Raw genomic sequence first — 17,856 nt, forward strand, 5'->3', positions numbered from 1 at the left:
AGATCACTTGGCAAGCAGAGAAGGAATTTATCCTCTGCTCAGTCAAGGCTCCTGTGGTTTGCAGAGTCGACAGTTACTTCTTCAGAAGGATTACTATGACATCTGCCCGGTGACCTTATGTTTATGAACAGATCACCATAGGTTAGGAAATCCTGTAACAGTTTTTGGAGTAGCACTCCCCTGTCCCCGCACTGCACATCCTGTCTCCTTCCCTCTGCGGTGAAGCTGGGTCTTCCCTATTCCGCAGTGCAGTGGAGAATGAATTAGCAGATGACAGATACAAACAATCTTTTGATAGAGCAGCTTCAAGGAGATTGTGTGGGTTTAAAATCAAACTGCGGTAGGTAAATAAGGAAGTGGAGGTGGTTAGTCAAACAGCTATTTCTAAAAATATCAAGAGAAAAGAGAGATGAGAATAAACCTTGAAAGGAAAAGAGGTTAAAGAAGTCATTTGCTGTTGTTTGTGTAGTTTTACAAAACACTTTCAAGAAAAATTTTCTATAATACACAGAAGTAGGAAGAAGTAAAATGAACCATCAAAATACAAAGTAAACAATGGTCAGTTACACTGTTATAGTTATTATATTTTTCCTTTCTCGTTTCTGAATTATTTTATGACAGATCCCAGATATGCTATTTAATAGCCACATTCTTCACTAAAAATAGGTATTTTTCCTTTATAAATCACTTCAGATGCTTAGTTGTGTCCGACTCTTTGAGACCTCATGGACTGCAGCAAGCCAGGCCTCCCTGTCCATCACCATCTCCTGGAGCTTTCTCAAAGTCATGTCCTTCGAGTCAGTGATGCTATTCAACCATCTCATCCTCTTTCTTCCCCTTCTCCTCCTTCCTTCAATCTTTCCCAGCATCAGGGTCTTTTCCATTGTCAGTTCTTTGCATCATGTGGCCAAAGTTTTGGAGTTTCAGCTTCAGCATTAGTCCTTCCAATGAATATTCAGGACTGATTTCCTTTAGGATGGACTAGTTGGATCTCCCTGCAGTCCAAGGAATTCTCAAGAGTCTTCTCCAACACTCAGTTCAAAAGCATCAATTCTTTGGTCCTCAGCCTTCTTTATGGTCAAACTCTCACATCCATACATGACTACTGGAAAAACCACAGCTTTGACTATAGCAATATATGGATCTTTGTTGGCAAAGTAATGTCTCTGCTTTTTAATACGCTGTCTAGGTTGGTCATAGCTTTTCTTCCAAGGAGCAAGCATCTTCTAGTTTCATGGCTGAAGTCACCATCTACAGTGATTTTGAAGCCCAAGAAAATAAAGTCTGTCACTGTTTCCACTGTTTCTCCATCTATTTGCCATGAAGTGATGGGACCAGATGCCGTGATCTTAGCTTTTTGAATGCTGAGTTTTAAGCCAGCTTTTTCACTCTCCTCTTTCACCTTCATCAAGAGACTCTTGATTCCTCTTTGTTTTATACCTTAAGAGTGGTGTCATCTGCATTTCTGAGGTTATTGATATTTCTCCTGGCAATCTTGATTCCAGCTTGTGTTTCATCCAGTCCTGCATTTTGCATGATGTACTCTGCATATAAGTTAAACAAGCAGGGTGACAATATACAGCCTTGATGTATTCCTTTCTTGATTTGGAACCTGTCCATTGTTCCATGTCTGGTTCTAACTGTTGTTTCTTGGCCTGCATACAGGTTTCTCAGCAGGCAGGTGAGATTGTCTGGTATTCCCAACTCTTAAAGAATTTTCCATAGTTTATTGTGATCCACACAGTCAAAGGCTTTAGTGTAGTCAATGAAGCAGAAGTTTTTCTGGAATTCTCTTGCATTTTCTTTGATCCAGTGGATGTTGGCAATTTGATCTCTGGTTCCTCTGCCTTTTCTAAATCCAACTTGAACATCCAGAAATTCTTGGTTCATGCACTGTTGAAGCCTGGTTTGGAGAATTTTGAGCTTTACTTTGCTAGGGTGTGAAATGAGTGCAATTGTGCAGTAGTTAGGACCTCCTTGGTAGCTTAGCTGGTAAAGAATCCACCTGCAATGCAGGAAACCCTGATTCAATTCCTGGGCCAAGAAGATTCCCTGAAGGAGGGACAGACTACCCACTTCAGTATTATTGGGCTTCCCTTTTGGCTCAGATGATAAAAAGTCTGCCTGCAATGCAGGAGACCTGGGTTCAATCCCTGGGTTGGGAAGATCCCCTGAAGGAGGGCATGGCAATCCACTCTAGTATTCTTGCCTGAGGAATCCCCATGGAAAGAGGAGCCTGGTGGGCTACAGTCCATGGGGTCACAAAGAGTTGGACATGGCTGAGTGACTAAGCATTCACCTTGCATTTGCAGTAATTTGAATGTTCTTCGGCACTGCCTTTCTTATCTCTCCTTGCTATTCTTTTGAACTCTGCCATCAGATGGGTATATCTTTCCTTTTCTCCTTTGCCTTTCACTTTTCTTCTTTTCTCAGCTATTTGCAAGTCCTCCTCAGGCAACCATTTTGCCTTTTTTCATTCCTTTCTCTTGGAGATGGTTTTGATCCCTGCCTCCTGTACAATGTCATGAACCTCCATCCGTAGTTTTTCAGGCACTCTGTCTATCACAACTAATTCCTTGAATCTATTTGTCACTTCCACTGCATGAATTGTAAGGGATTTGATTTAGGTCATACCTGAATTGCCTAGTGGTTTTCCCTACTTTCTTCAATTTAAGTCTGAATTTGGCAATAAGGAGTTTATGATCTGAGCCAGGCAGCTCCCAGTCTTGTTTTTGCTGACTGTATAGAGCTTCTCCATCTTTGGCTGCAAAGATTATAATCAATCTGATTTCGGTACTGACCATCTGGTGATGTCCATGTGTAGAGTCTTCTCTTGTGTTGTTGGAAGAGGGTGTTTGCTATGACCAATGCCTTCTCTTGGCAAAACTCCATTAGCCTTTGCACTGCTTCATTTTGTACTCAAAGATCAAACTTGCCTGTTACTCCAGGTATCTCTTGACTTCCTACTTATGCATTCCAGTCCCCTATAATGAAAAGGACATCTTTTTTGGGTGTTAGTTCTAGAAGGTCTTGTAGGTCCTCATAGAACCGTTCAACTTCAGCTTCTTCAGCGTTAGTGTTTGGAGCATAGACTTGGATTACTGTGATATTGAATGGTTTGCCTTGGAAATGAACAGAGACCATTCTGTTGTTTTTGAGATTGCACCCAAATACTGCATTTCAGACTCTTTTGTTGACTATGAGGGCAACTCCATTTCTTCTAAAGGATGCCCACAGTAGTAGATACGTTGGTCATCTGAATTGAATTCACCAACTCCAGTCCATTTTAGTTCACTGATTCCTAAAATGTTGATATTCACTCTTACCATCTCCTGTTTGACCACTTCCAGTTTACCTTGATTCATGGACCTGACATTCCAGGTTCATGTGCAATGTTGCTCTTTACAGCATCGGACTTTACTTCCATCACCAGGCACATCCACAACGGGGTGTTGTTTCCACCTTGGCTCAGCCTCTTCATTCCTTCTAGAGCTAGTTCTCTGCTTTTCTCCAATATCAACAAAGAAATATGACTTGTGTATTTGCAAACATTTGTCATATAATGTTTTAAATTAGTTACTGAGGAGAAAAGACAAAGCAAAAACAATGAAATATTAACAGTTGTTAGACAATGATTAGAGTATGGACATTTAATATTTTTGGTATTTTATATTTTTTCACTATTTAAAAAGTAATTGACAAATGAAGGCTAGATTATTAAATACATAAGGTTGTGCTAAAAATGCAGCTTTAATCAGAATTATTATGAACATGTGCTTTTGTTTACTTATCAGATGCTCATAATAAAAATTGAAATAAAGTTGGAAATTAGAGAAAAATCACTGCTTATATATTTTCATATCCATTTTTCAATGGATTTTTATTTGAGGGGGAGACTCACCATAGTACAACTTTGAGTAAGTTTTTAATTTAAGAACATGAAAAATTAAAATTCCCATTTCACTGTATAAATTTTATAACCATATTGTATTTAAGTATTACCTTATTGAGGTTGCTTCTAGATTCATACTGTTACAAACAATGGTAGATCCATTTTTAAATTAAATTTACTTTATGAAAATATAGATATAATTTTCTTTGGATATTATGAATCAAAGGGTATGACCATAACTGTTGGAGGTCTTGCTCCAGTAAGTCTCAAAGAGGTCTCAATGTCTGAGAATGTCTGTTTTAACACATCTATTCAGCATGAGTAATAGCTAACACATAGCAAATTTTCTAGACCAAAAGTGATATTTTAAGGAATTCCGTGGCTGTGCAGTGGCTAGGACTCCGCATCTTCACTGCCAAGGGCCAAGGTTCCACCCTTGGTCAGGGAACTAAGGTCCCACAAGCCATGCAGCACAGCACCCGCCAAAATTATATTGTAGAAACAAGGCTAACATTTACTAAACTCTTCTCTGCAAGTCCAGCTGAGCAGTTTATAAACAATCCTAAAATATTTCTTGTTTCTGTCCCAAGCTAACTGAGAAATGAAAGTTTCTAGCCCCCAAGCTGACAATTAATTGAAGAAGCCCTTGCTGTGTGCTGGGCACTGAGCTCGGTGCTACTGACACAAAAAGATCTCACATTCTAGACCAGAGAAACACCAGAAGCCAAAACTTATATAAGATTTTTTTCAAACAGGAGGAGGTGCTTTGCAGAGAATAAAACAAAGGGATACATTTGTAAGTGACAGAGATATGGCCCTGTGGGGCTGTTTGGACTGCAAGAGCAAGGTGAGGGCTTTTTAAGGCGGCATCGTCTCAGTTGAGACCTCAAATGAGAGAAAAAGGCCATTTGAAAATCTCAGAGAAAAGCATTCCAAGAAGAAGAAGCAAAATGTGCAAAGCCCTTGAGGCACCAAAAATAGGCGAATACCAGAATGCAGTGAAACCAGAAAAGAGGGTAGCAAGTTCAAAGGCGAGGGCTGAAGCCAAAGAGAGTAGGGCCTTGAGGGCAGGTCTGGGTTTGCTTGTCGGTGCCGGGGGAGGGCTTCATGGACGAGAGCAGTATGATCTAATCTATGCTTTAGGTCTACAGGGCTGGCATCTGTGTGAACAGCAAAGAGCAGAGTGGCCAGAACAGAGGCAGAAAGGTGTGTTGAGATGTTACTGTGGTCGTTCAGGGGCGACATGCCGATGACTTGGACAGGGTTGTACGGAAAACGTGTTAGAGAAAGAAGAATCGGGTGTGAGGTCTCAGTCCTTGGTGTGAGTGGTTGGGTAGGAGGCGATGCTGTCTGCTGAGCCAGGGAAAGTCAACGATAGAGAGGCCTGCAGAGCCTGACAGGTCGTTCTGATCACACTCAAGTTTTAGGGGCCTAGTAGACATCCACGTGGCAAAGCTGCAAAGATGGCTGAGCAGGAAAGGCTGTGGTCCTGGGGAGAGGCCTCAAGTGGGGAATAAAAATTGAGCATCTTCAATATGCAGGTGGCCATTAAAGCTGAAATCCTGGAGGAAATAAACTAGAAAGTGTAGCTAGAGGGAAAATGGACCAAGAGGATATTTGCAGAGGACTCCATCCTTGTACGGCCTGGGAAAGAAAAGAGCCAGCAGCTGAGGCTAACACGGGACAGGAGGTACTCTTAGAGGAAAACTGTGAGCGTGGCATCCTTGAAGTTAACGGAAGTATTAAAAAAAAAAAAAAAAAAGGAGTGATGTTCCTGTGACCTTTCACCTAATAATCTGCTTTAATTTGTGAGAACAGGATGGAGTTTGGCTAATTTTCTGCCCAGGTCATTTCAATACAAGTCTAAGGTTTTGCTTCCTGTCCTGGGAGAGCAAAGGAAATTATATGAAGTATTGATTCAGAAGTCTTTTTAAAAAGCATCTTATCTGAAATCTAGATGTGCCCGAAGTTTCGACACTTAACAAAGAAGTTTGAAAATGAATTGTTTCTCCTTAAAGATTCAATGAGTTGACACAAAATCAAATTCATGCACTACTTACTTTATACAAAAAGCATCTTTTCAACTAACAAAGCTATTAGAGCTTTATTTTACCTAAGAGTGCAGAAATTTAATACACTGGTAGCAGTAGGTGGTATTCTGATGTATATAGAAATAGCTTTGCCCCAGTTGTAAAAGAACATGTTTTATAACTAAAACTCTGGAATAACAAAGATGCTGGTGAAACACACAATATGGGCAAGAGATAACCTGCTTCCTGAGAAAATGAAGGTTTCTAACAAAGTGCATTTGAAGGCATTAGGGACGTGAGTGTAGCTTGATAAGTGTTTATATTTTTTTCACTTTGGCACATAAGCAAATATTCTTTAAAAAGCTCTGGCTCTTGTGAAAGAGGAAAGTTTACATACAGTATAAACACGTGGAAACTCTAAATTGTGCTTTCTTTTTTCTTCTCTTCTTTTTAATTTTTTGAAAATTTCTGTTTCAGGGATTAAAACTTGTGATGTATATTACAGTAACTCCTTTAGAAAGAAGTAACATAAAGAAGTGTACATCCAATTACGAGATATTTAGAAATTTATGAAAAATATAGTTTCACTTTTGTCATTTGACACAGATATTATTTAAAAGGACATTTGGTAGTTTTAGGGGTTAAATTGTGTCTCTCCGCCTCCTCAGAAAGAAATACTAGAGTCGTAACCCTAGTGCCGCGGAATGTGACCTTGGAAATCAGGTGGTTTACAGACATGACTGGTTAAGATGAGGCCATACGGGGTAGTGCGTGCCTGCCAGTCACTTCAGTTGAGTCCCACTCTCTGCGACCCCAGGGACTGCAGCCCGCCAGACTGCTCTGTGCATGGGAGTCTCCAGGCAAGAATACTGGAGTGGATTGCTGTTCCCTCCTCCAGGGATCTTCCTGACCTAGGGATTCAACCAGCATCTCCTGCACTGCAGGCAGATTCTTTACCGCTAAGCCACCAGGGAAGCCCATAATGGAGTAGGGTGGGCCCCTAATCCAACATGACTGGCGCCCTTATTTAAAGGGGAAACTTGGGCACAGACACACAGGGGAACTCTAGCAGGGTTAGAGTTAAGCTGCCGCTGGTCGAGGAACCACCAGCAGCTTCAAGAGGCACGTGGGACAGATCTTCCCCTCGTGCTTTCAGAGGCCCTGACCTTGGGCCTTCCAGCCTCTAAGACTCTGTGAGACAATCAAGTGCTACTGAAGCCACTCAGTTTATGGGGACTGAGTTAACAGAAGCCCCAGCAAACGAACAGAGCTGGAAAACTGCTTTAGGAGTCCCCTTCATTCACCGGGTGTGTCGGAGGGCTGGGCTTGCAGCTCTGGAGGAGCAGAGCTGGACAGCACCCCGAATGCCCACTGAGATGAGTTAATGTGCGTAAGAGCTGAAAATCTGCCCTTGAAAAGGACGTGGGAACACTGACCTCTTTGGGATTCAAGTTGATAAAAACCTGCAAACTGTGTAAGATAAGGCGAAGTCGCTCAGTCGTGTCCAACTCTTTGCGACCCCATGGACTGTAGCTTACCAGGCTCCTCCGTCCATGGGATTTTCCAGGCAAGAATACCAGAGTGGGTTGCCATTTCCTTCTCCAGAGGATCTTCCCGACCCAGGGATCGAACCCACGTCTCCCGCATTGTAGGCAGACGCATTACCGCCTGAGCCAACTGTGTACACGTGACTAAAACCGGAATGGGCCATGGAAGTGATAACGCTACCAGGGCAAGGCCGATGAAGTCTGGGCCCTGGGCTGCCCAGAGCACGAAGGTCAAACAGCCCGGTGCTGCAGAAGCCTCTTGGAGACAGACATGTGAGGAGTGTTGCGGGGGAAGACAGAGAGTTCTGTAGTAGGAGGGGCAGCCCCGAGTAAGGTTAATGCCCCTTTTTCCCAAGAGCATCACCATCCATGTGAGTTGAAGGAGGTCTGCACTAAGACCAGGGGACCATCAGGGCTCAAGCCGAAAGGCCTGGCCAGCTGACAGTCCCCCAGGGAAGCGGGGTCCCCAACCCGGCTCCCACGGCAGGTCTCCCCGTTCCTCTCTGGGAGCCGGAGCGCTGGAAAGACACAGAAGCAGAAACTTCAGAGGTGGGTCACCTTTGGAATTTGCCCACAAGGAATGTCGGATTTTCTGCCCTGTCAGCAAGCAATGCCCAAGGAGTAATTTTTGAATAAATGTAGGCATCTGAAGAATACAGATGATCTGAAGAAATATCTGGAAAGAAAGAATCTATCAACACAGATAAAACCTTCTGCAAGTCTATCAGGTAAGATCAGAGCGTCAAAGATTTAAACATTATTATAAATGTTTCCCGACTCACATGCAAATCTGGATATAGCAATCTTATTGGTATACCTTTAAAGTCAATTTACTGTCTTTTATAACATACAAAATTATTTCAAGGACAATGGCATTTTTTACAAAATACATATGGTAACCTTATGGTTATAAAACTATTTTGTAATTACTCAGTAAATTTATGTGAAAAACAGGTAAATGAAAACTTGGCAAAAACAGGAAGGTTTGCTCACTGGCACAGTGGAAAGGGCTGTGAAAATGCTTGGGGGTGGCCTGAAGAATTGTTTCTTAAACACCACAAGATCAGCTGAAAAACAGAAGAGCCTGTCAGCTCTGACAGCTCTATGTCTGCACCAAGGGAGGCACCAGATACTGTGACTTCACACCCTTAGTCCATTCCACAGTTCAGTCCAGTCACTCAGTCATGTTGTCCAATTCTGCGACCTCATGGACTGCAGCATGCCAGGCCTTCCTGTCCATCACCAACTCCCAGAGTTTACTCAAGCTCATGTTCATTGAGTCGATGATGCCATCCAACCATCTCATCCTCTGTCGTCCCCTTCTCCTCCTGCCCTCAATCTTTCCTAGCATCAGGGTCTTTTCAAATGAGTCAGCTCTTCGCATGAGGTGGCCAAAGTATTGGAGTTTCAGCTTCAACATCAGTCCTTCCAATGAACACCCAGGACTGATCTCCTTTAGGATGAACTGGTTGGATCTCCTTGCAGTCCAAGGGACTCTCAAGAGTGTTGTCTAACAACACAGTTCAAAAGCACCCATTCTTTGGCTCTCGGCTTTCTTTATAGAATATATATGCGCTTTTATTCCACAGTTAATGGACCATTTATCTGTGGATGGCCACCACTGTTTGAGATGTTGAGGTGGGTGTTTCACGCATCACACTCAGGAAACTCAGACGCTGCATGGAGCTCACAGCATGATCCGCGTGTGTTCTGAAACGAAAAGCCCCAACATGGTTGTTGGAACAGCATGTAGTCACCTCTATGGTGATGCATTTCCAGAAGCCTGGAAAAAAAAATCCAATGGATATCTGTGTGGCTGAGTCAATGAATTTTTACTAACCATGGCTAATATGTATGGAGCACTTGCCATCAGCAAGGGATGGTGATTAGAGTTTTACCTAGATTATCTCTAAGTAATAAGTAGGTAGGCTTGCTCTCTGCATGGACAGGTGAGGAAAATGGAGCTCTGAGGAATTAAACACCTGACCTTTCATCTGCTGGTGAGTGATAGCAGAGCCTGTGTTCACCCCGAGCAGCCAGGCCCTCATGCTTTTCCCCTCAGTGTTACCTCAAGCAACAGAGGCTGACGGGACCCTCAATAAAGAGATGGCCTTAGTTTTGTCTGCTGGGAAACAGATCTCATATTGAGCATTCATGTAAGAGTGGCTCTCTCTTGAGCACTCCCCACAAGCCAGGCTATGCTCCTGCTCTTCTTACAAACTCCATTTACTTCTGACATCAACCTCCTGATACATGTGATCATCATTCTACACTTGAAGTAACAGGTTTGAGTCACTGAGCAACTCGTTCAAGGTCACAGAGCCTGAACAGCATCTCTCAGTTGGACTCTAAAGGCTCTACGTCCTGCTCTAAACTTTATTTTTCATTTGTTTCTATAAAACCCTATGAATCATCGTGATGCATAGGAAATACCTCTTACCTCAAAGCTGGCATTTCTATTTTTAGATCATAGCAGGCTAAGATAAGCTAAGAAAGTGCTCTTGGTAGTAGTTAATCTGCTCCAGAGTGGTCGGTAAGTAAAACAACTAAAAAAGTCCATCTGAAATGGATTCATTATCTCCTTTTCTGGTTGCACAATGCGCTTCCCTGGTGGCTCACCAGTAAAGAATCCGCCTGCCAAGCAGAAGGCCCGGGTTCGATCCCTGGGTCAGGAAGATCCCCTGGAGGAGGGCATGGCAACCCATGCTAGTATTCTTTCCTGGAGAAACCCATGGACAGAGGAGCCTGGTGGGCTAAAGTCCATAGGGTGGAAACGAGTCGGACACAACTGAAGTGACTTAGCATGCACGCAAGGGCTCTTTAGACCTGGAAACAAAGGCAAAAAAGCGTGTTCTTTGTTTGTCTAGTATTACTTCACAGAATGATCAGGGCACACGAGAATTCTCGGGGGGATGGTCCAAGAATGCAGCACAGATGGTGTCCTGATCCCTGGGAGGAAGAAAGGGAAGATGATGAACCGAATCATTCATGCTGTCTGCGAGCCGCAGGCTGGTGTGAGTTGGACTAATACTGGAAACAATTCATTTTTAGTCATTTTTGGGGTCTATAACATCTTACTAGTTGTTACTGATATTTTTGATTGTTTTCTAAGCATGATAGTATTTCTTTTACACAGATTAGCTTTCAAAAATCTCATGTGAGAGCTAGTATTATAATCCTCAATTTACAGATGAGGGAAAGGAGATTTAAAGAGATTAAATAACTTGCCCTAGTTCACGCTGCTGAGTTCAAAAGCCAGGCTCTGAATCGAGAGAATCTAATTCCAGAACCCATTACGATTAAACACAACATTTGCTGCCCTTAAATTCCACTCATGCTGGTGACCCGGTCTTGTTTAAGGCCCTAAAGGCCTTTCAAGTGAGACTGTCCGTGTCTGTTCTGTCTTGTGTCTGTTTTCCACTGAGAAGGGAAAAGTGAATGACGCAACAGTGGGAAATGGAAAAGAATGCACATCTGACATTAAAAAAAATGTGATAAAATCCACATGAAATGTATCGTTTTAATCACTGTTGACAGTTCAGTGGTATCAGGCCTACCCACATGGTTGTGTAACTGTCCCCCACGTCTCTCCCTAGAACTCGTTTCATTGCATTTGACTTTAAAATACATTTATTCAGTCATTTATTCAGCAATATCTATGTGAGCTCTAGTTGCATCTCTGCTCTGAGCCAGGCTCTGCAACGGCCAAGCCTGGCCCACTGCATGTTCTCAAATTCTGTACCACCTCCCCTGCCCTGGAGGCTGGCAGCCCGCCCCAGCGAGTCCTGTTCTTGGTGCATAGAAGACCGCAAGTTCAAACAGACCTCGGCAGTTTGGAGAAAAGGCAGGGTTGGGGCTAGGGGTTGACAGCGTCGCAGGACAGCCCCCAGGCCACCATCCTCACACAGGATGCTGTGGAGGCGTGACCACAAAGCTTGCGTTTACATCCTTTTTTGCCACCGTTGCTGTGGGAAATCGGATGTACTGAATATTTCTAGTGCCTGAGTCCCCCCCGCCCCCATTTGGAAAAAAGGCATTCATTTTACTTTATTGTATTGACAGCATGGGCTTCCCCTGTGGCTCAGCTGGTAAAGAATCCGCCTGCAATACGGGAGACCTGGGTTCGATCCCTGGGTTGGAAAGATCCCCTGGAGAAGGGAAAGGCTACCAACTCCAGTATTCTGGCCTGGAGAATTCCATACACTGTACAGTCCATGGGGTCACATAGAGTTGAACATGACTGAGTGACTTTCACTCACTCACACATTGACAGCATGATAGATAATACATATACAGTAAAATAATTAGAAGTAATGTCATAAGAAAAATAAATATTTGTGATTCTTCTTCCACTTTTAGATGGTAAAGCGTCTGCCCACAATGCAGGAGACCCGGAATTAATCCCTGGGTCAGGAAGATCCCCTGGAGAAGGAAATGGCAACCCACTCCAGTATTCTTGCCTGGAAAATCCCATGAACGGAGGAGCCTGGTAGATACAGTCCACGGGGTCACAAAGAGTCAGACGTGACTGAGCGACTGCACTTTGACTTTCACCGCCACTTTTATGGAGCATGGCTCTTGAACTGGAGGAGCTCCCCTCTGCCGACCTTTCATGTGCTTAAGTGCAGTGCAGCATTGAGACATGGATATGTGTGTGTGTGCCGAGGTGCACACAGGTTCACAATGCATTGTGTGTGCATGCACATACGGGCATGCACGTGTATGTATTATGAGGAGGAGGAGGGAAGATGGCACTAGATTGTTCTCGATTAGAAATCGAGGAGAAAGTGAGGCCCGAGGGAGGCTGCAGGGACAGGGGACCGCAGTCCAGGGGGGTGTGGGGTCCTGGAGGAAGGGGCGGGGAGTGGGGATCTGGGTGGTAAAATTCTACACTGTGTGAGGTGAAAACCTCACTTCTGTTCTCTCTGTAAGATCAGCTTGCATTGGTCAGCAATAGTTGGATTTTCTATTTTCAAGGATGTAGACCTGAGGAGAAGAATTGATGCCTCTAAACTGTGGTGTTGGAGAAGACTCTTCAGAGTCTCTTGACTGCAAGGAGATCAGACCAGTCAGTCTTAAAGGAAATCAGTCCTGAATATTCATTGGAAGGATTGATGCTGAAGCTAAAACTCCACTACTTTGGCCACCTGATGTGAAGAGCTGACTCATTTGAAAAGACCCTGATGCTGGGAAAGATTGAGGGCAGGAGGAGAAGGGGACAACAGAGGACAAGATGGCTGGATGGCATCACCAACTCAATGGACATGAACTTGGGCAAACTTTGGGGGATGGTGAGGGACAGGGAGGCCTGGCGTGTTGCAGTCCATGTGGTCGTGAAGAGTTGGACACAAATTAACGACTGAACAACATATATCAGGCACGACATGGGAAGAGATGTAGTGCAAAACTCTACTTCATTACTGGTTCCTAGAAGAACCAGGCGGCTTAACCAAGAGAGTCATAAATAAAATAATTTGTACACAAGAAACACACCTTGCCAACCATGGTTGGGGGGGGTGTATTTAACAAAAAATTGTTTTGAAATTCTCTGTTTATACACAGGTCTCAAAGCTGGAAGGCATCTTTCTTCCTGCCAGAACTTTTTGAGAATAGGCTTCAGACAACAAAGCATTGAAAGCTTTTGCAGACTTGAAAACTTTTGCAAAGTAGAAACTCAGGTGGAGTGAATGGATGGAGAGAAAGATTAGTGACCAAGGGTTGGAGAGGCCTTCTCTGGGAGGGGGTGCTGGCCTCGGCCAAGCAAGCCAGGCTCATTCTTCTAAGAGGAGTCTCAGGAGCAACACCTTCTCTAAAAACCTCGGAGATGTCCAAAGCCCAATGATGTGTGGCCAAGACCTTCAGATGCCTGGGGCTGGAGACTTAGGTGGCAGAGGTGGCAGAGGTGGCAGCTGCAGCTCCAGTGGGGGCCCGTGTGCAGGGGGCATGGGGTGTGCTGGGCTCAGTGTCTCCAGTGAGCCTGCGGGACTCTGTCAGCTGAGGGCTGGGGGTCTTCTGAGGTCTTCTGAGCCTCCTTCCAAGCATCGCTCCTTGTAAGTGTGTTGGACGTTATTCACTCAGTCGTGTCTGACTCTGTGACCCCGTGGACTGTAGTCTGCCAGGCTCCTCTGTCCATGGAATTCTCCAGGCAAGGATACAAGAGAGGGTTGCCATTTCCTTCTCCAGGGGATCTTCCTGACCCAGGGATTGAACCCAGGTCTCCTGCACTGCCAGCAGATTCTTTACCAGCTGAGCCACCAGGGAAGCAAGTCCTCAATAGTGAAGCTACCATGCTCCTCTGCAGAATGTAACTCCATCAGGCAGCCTCGTGTTGCAATTCCCACCCCCGCCCCCACCTCCCCAACACACACACTCCCACAGAAGGACCATCAGACCTCAGGATGTCACACATGTAAAGGAAGTTGTGTGATCCTCTATTTGTGGAACATGAACCTTTCAGTATCAGAGCCTTCAGCATTCTCTCGTCTCATGCCATCCAACAGGTTGTCAGAAATCCTAGATGAGAAGTAACGCTTCCACCTTTGTTGACATTTTTAAGCACTATTTATTTCACAGTGAAAGTAGGGGTCCAGGACTGAGAAAGAATGGAGAGGAAAGGGGGATAAACACAGGTTAAATATCTTGTAGATTTTTACCAAGTGAGGTAAAGGAATCTCTTGAAGTCTTCAGTAACAGCATATTGCTAGGGGCAATGTGGATAGAAATGTGGAAATACTTTCTGATGGACCTTCTTCTATGAAACCACTTTTCCTCATGTGCATTTTATCTGCTACTATGACTCTGGGGAGAAAAGTTATGACCAACAAATATAGCATATTGAAAATCAGAGACATTACTTTGCCAACAAAGGTCTGTCTAGTCAAGGCTAGGGTTTTTCCAGTGGTCATGTATGGATGTGAGAGTTGGATTGTGAAGAAAGCTGAGCACCGAAGAATTGATGCTTTTGAACTGTGGTGTTGGAGAAGACTCTTGAGAGTCCCTTGGACTGCAAGGAGATCTAGCCAGTCCATTCTGAAGGAGATCAGCCCTGGGATTTCTTTGGAAGGAATGATGCTAAAGCTGAAACTCCAGTGCTTTGTCCACCTCATGCAAAGAGTTGACTCATTGGAAAAGACTCTGATGCTGGGAGGGATTGGGGGCAGGAGGAGAAGGGGACGACAGAGGATAAGATGGCTGGATGGCATCACTGACTCGATGGAAGTGAGTCTGAGTGAACTCTGGGAGATGGTGATGGACAGGGAGGCCTGGCGTGCAGTAATTCATGGGGTCGCAGAGAGTCGGATATGACTGAGCGACTGAACTGAACTGAACTGATGACTCTGGGGAAGGGTCCTGGTGAATGTCGGTTCCAGAAGAAAACAGAGTATAAGACAGAGTCCTGTTGTACAGGAAGAAGGGCCAGCCTATCTTTCTGGCCAGTGGAAAGAGGAGGAGGGGAGGGCAAGTTAGAAGAGAGGTCAGCTACCCATGTCTTCATCTCCCCAATCTGCCTGCAGGGTCAAATCTGGGTGATGAAGCAAGGACCGCAGGCACTGGGTCAGAGGAGAGAAGCCGATCATGTGGTTCTTGCGGTGCGAGAGGGGCTTCCCTTACACGCTGCGCCCTTTTATTCATTTGCGCGTTTATTTTCGGCTGCGGGGTCTTCCTCGCTGCCCACCAGTTCTCTCTGGTTGTGAGCACACACTCCAGGCACGCAGCCTTCAGGCGCAGCTGCCCGGCGGCACGTGGGATCCTCCAAGGCCAGGGATCCAACCCGTGTCCCCTGCAGGGACGGGTAGATTCCCAACCCCTGGGGCACCGGGAAGCCCCTCTGCTTCCTTTGGAAACAACATCTACCCGGGCGCCCCAGGGCTGTAGGGGACAACAGGTCTTTGCCGTCAGGCGACGGCGGGGGTAAAGTGGGCTGTGGACGCCTCCAAGGACCAGATGAGACAGGCTCCTGCAGACCCAGAGCGAGGCCAGGGCCGGCCTGGGCGAGCCCCTCCCTGGCAGAGGCCTCGGCCTAGGGGACCTCTTAGGCGCCAGTCACCAGGCCTGACCTGTGTGTGGGCTGGTGTGGAGCTAGAGATAGGAAACCTTACAAAAATAAACTGCCTCAACCAGCATAGGTTGAGATGCTCTTTAGGGCCAAGTTTGAGTTTTCAGCCGCCCTGCCACCACTGCTGGGGAGGATTGTGGATGAGGGTGAGCCGGGGGGGCGAGGGGGAGGTGAGCCTCAGCAAATAAAAAGCTGCCTCTTCTTTGCACGCAAAGGGCAGAACACACATCCCTCAGCAGGGGCCCTTCCATCACCCACCCGCGCCGCTGGTTTTAGATCTAGGACAAAGTTCACTCCCCTCCGAAGGCTCTCCCTGACTAATTCCATCCCACACACGTTTGCCAAGCCCCAGCTGTGCACACAGCTCTGGGCAGTGAATGAAAGCTGCCCTCCAGGGGCTCCCGAGGCAGGAAGGGAGACCGGTGTCCGACCGCAGCCCCGAGGGGAGGAGGCCATCGGCGTCTGAAGCCCCAGAGCCACACGCTCTCCTGAGTGAGAGACTGAGCGTCAGCGTTAAGACCTGACTTGGGAGCCTGGCATCCACGAGCAGGCAAGATTTCACAGTTAGGGCTGGAGAGGAGGAGCAGCCTAGGCTGAGGAATGGTTACCCCCGGGCTCACAGGCTGGACGGAGGAAGCCGCTGACCTCCTTTATTTTCACACGCAGGGTCACGTAATTCCTGCCTCAGTATTAAGTTCTCATGGCTGCTGTAACAAATCACCCCGCAAACTCAGTGGCTTAACACAGCAAGGCTATTATTTGACCTGTCCAGAGCCGGAAGTCCAAAGTGGGTCTTACAGGCGAAGATCCAGGTGTCAGCCGGGCTGGTTCTTCCAGAGAGGCGCCTGTGCCCTGCCTCTGCCTGAGTCCGGAGGCTGCCCGCTCCCTTGCCGGAGGGCTCATCCCTCCTCTCTGCTTCCGCCCTCCCATCTCCTCCTTCTGCTCCCAACCTTCGTGTCTCCCTCTTAGAACCCCAGTGACTGCAATGGATAATTGCCTCATTTCACAACCCTTACTGAAACTAAACGTGTAGTCTCTCTTACCAGGTAAGGTAACATTCAGTTTCAGGATGCAGGCATCTTTGGAGGGCCACTGTTCTGCCTACAAGAGTATCATTTATGTTACCTCCCTTCTTCTAACTCAGGGTGAATAACTGAGTTAGGATCCTATTTGTGAGATGCAAAAGAGCAATTCAAATATAGCTTAAAAATACAAACATACTAACACCAATTATGATATCCGTTAAAGTAAGGAGCCATTTAAAACTAACAGCTGTCCTTGGAGAAATAAATATAATCCAAATCCTCAATATTTAGCTTTAACTTATTCTTTCCTGCTTCTCAACATTATCAGTGCTTCTCAAACTGAGGCTACCCAGGTCCCAGCAAGTACACCCGATAACTAGAGGTAACAATAAGCTGAAGGATAAACAATACCCCAGTGCCAATTTTATTAACTGCAATAAGCCAGTTGTAACATTTTATATTAAAAATAAACATAGCTATAATACAGAGTAAGATGGACATTTTGAATAAATTTTGTAAAACATGAAACTCTAAAGAAGTAATGATCTGCTCTGAACTGTGCCTAAGGAATTTTTCTGCTTTAAAGGAATATTTTGATGAAACATCTGAAAAGTACTGGAATAAAGTAGAATATTTGTCAAAGTGTTTCCAAAAAAAAAGATCAAGAAAATAGTATCTCTTGATTACATGTATTTCTGGCTATGAGTGGTATACTGCTAAGTCGCTTCAGTCGTGTCTGACTCTGTGCGACCCCATAGACGGCAGCCCACGAGGCTCCCCCGTCCCTGGGATTCTCCAGGCAAGAACACTGGAGTGGGTTGCCATTTCCTTCTCCAATGCATGAAAGTGAAAAATGAAAGTGAAAAGTGAAAGTGAAGTCCCTGAGTCTTGTCCGACTCTTAGCGACCCCATGGACTACAACCTACCAGGCTCCTCCGTCCATGGGATTTTCTAGGCAAGAGTGCTGGAGTGGGGTGCCACTGCCTTCTCCAATAAGTGGTATAAAATATCTTTATTACAAAATTTAGAGATCATTATACACCAAGAACATCATAACTCACTTATATATAGAACTCAGTGTTGATAAGTTTCTGCTTCAGCATATAACTGAAAACCAATATGTAAAAATATACACAAGTTAAAATTTTCATATTTAGAAGAGGCCCTCTGCAGTTCACCTGGAGTAGATTTAGTTTTAATTCATACACAATTCTGTTTAAGGTTGGCCTGTAGGTCCCCTACCCAAAACAATAAACAACAAATTAGAGAAGCCTTGTTCCAGGAAACTGAGTTAACAGACTCACTG

This window comes from Bos indicus, chromosome 14 (assembly GCF_029378745.1).
Source record: "Bos indicus isolate NIAB-ARS_2022 breed Sahiwal x Tharparkar chromosome 14, NIAB-ARS_B.indTharparkar_mat_pri_1.0, whole genome shotgun sequence".
In the NCBI taxonomy this organism is placed as follows: domain Eukaryota; kingdom Metazoa; phylum Chordata; class Mammalia; order Artiodactyla; family Bovidae; genus Bos; species Bos indicus.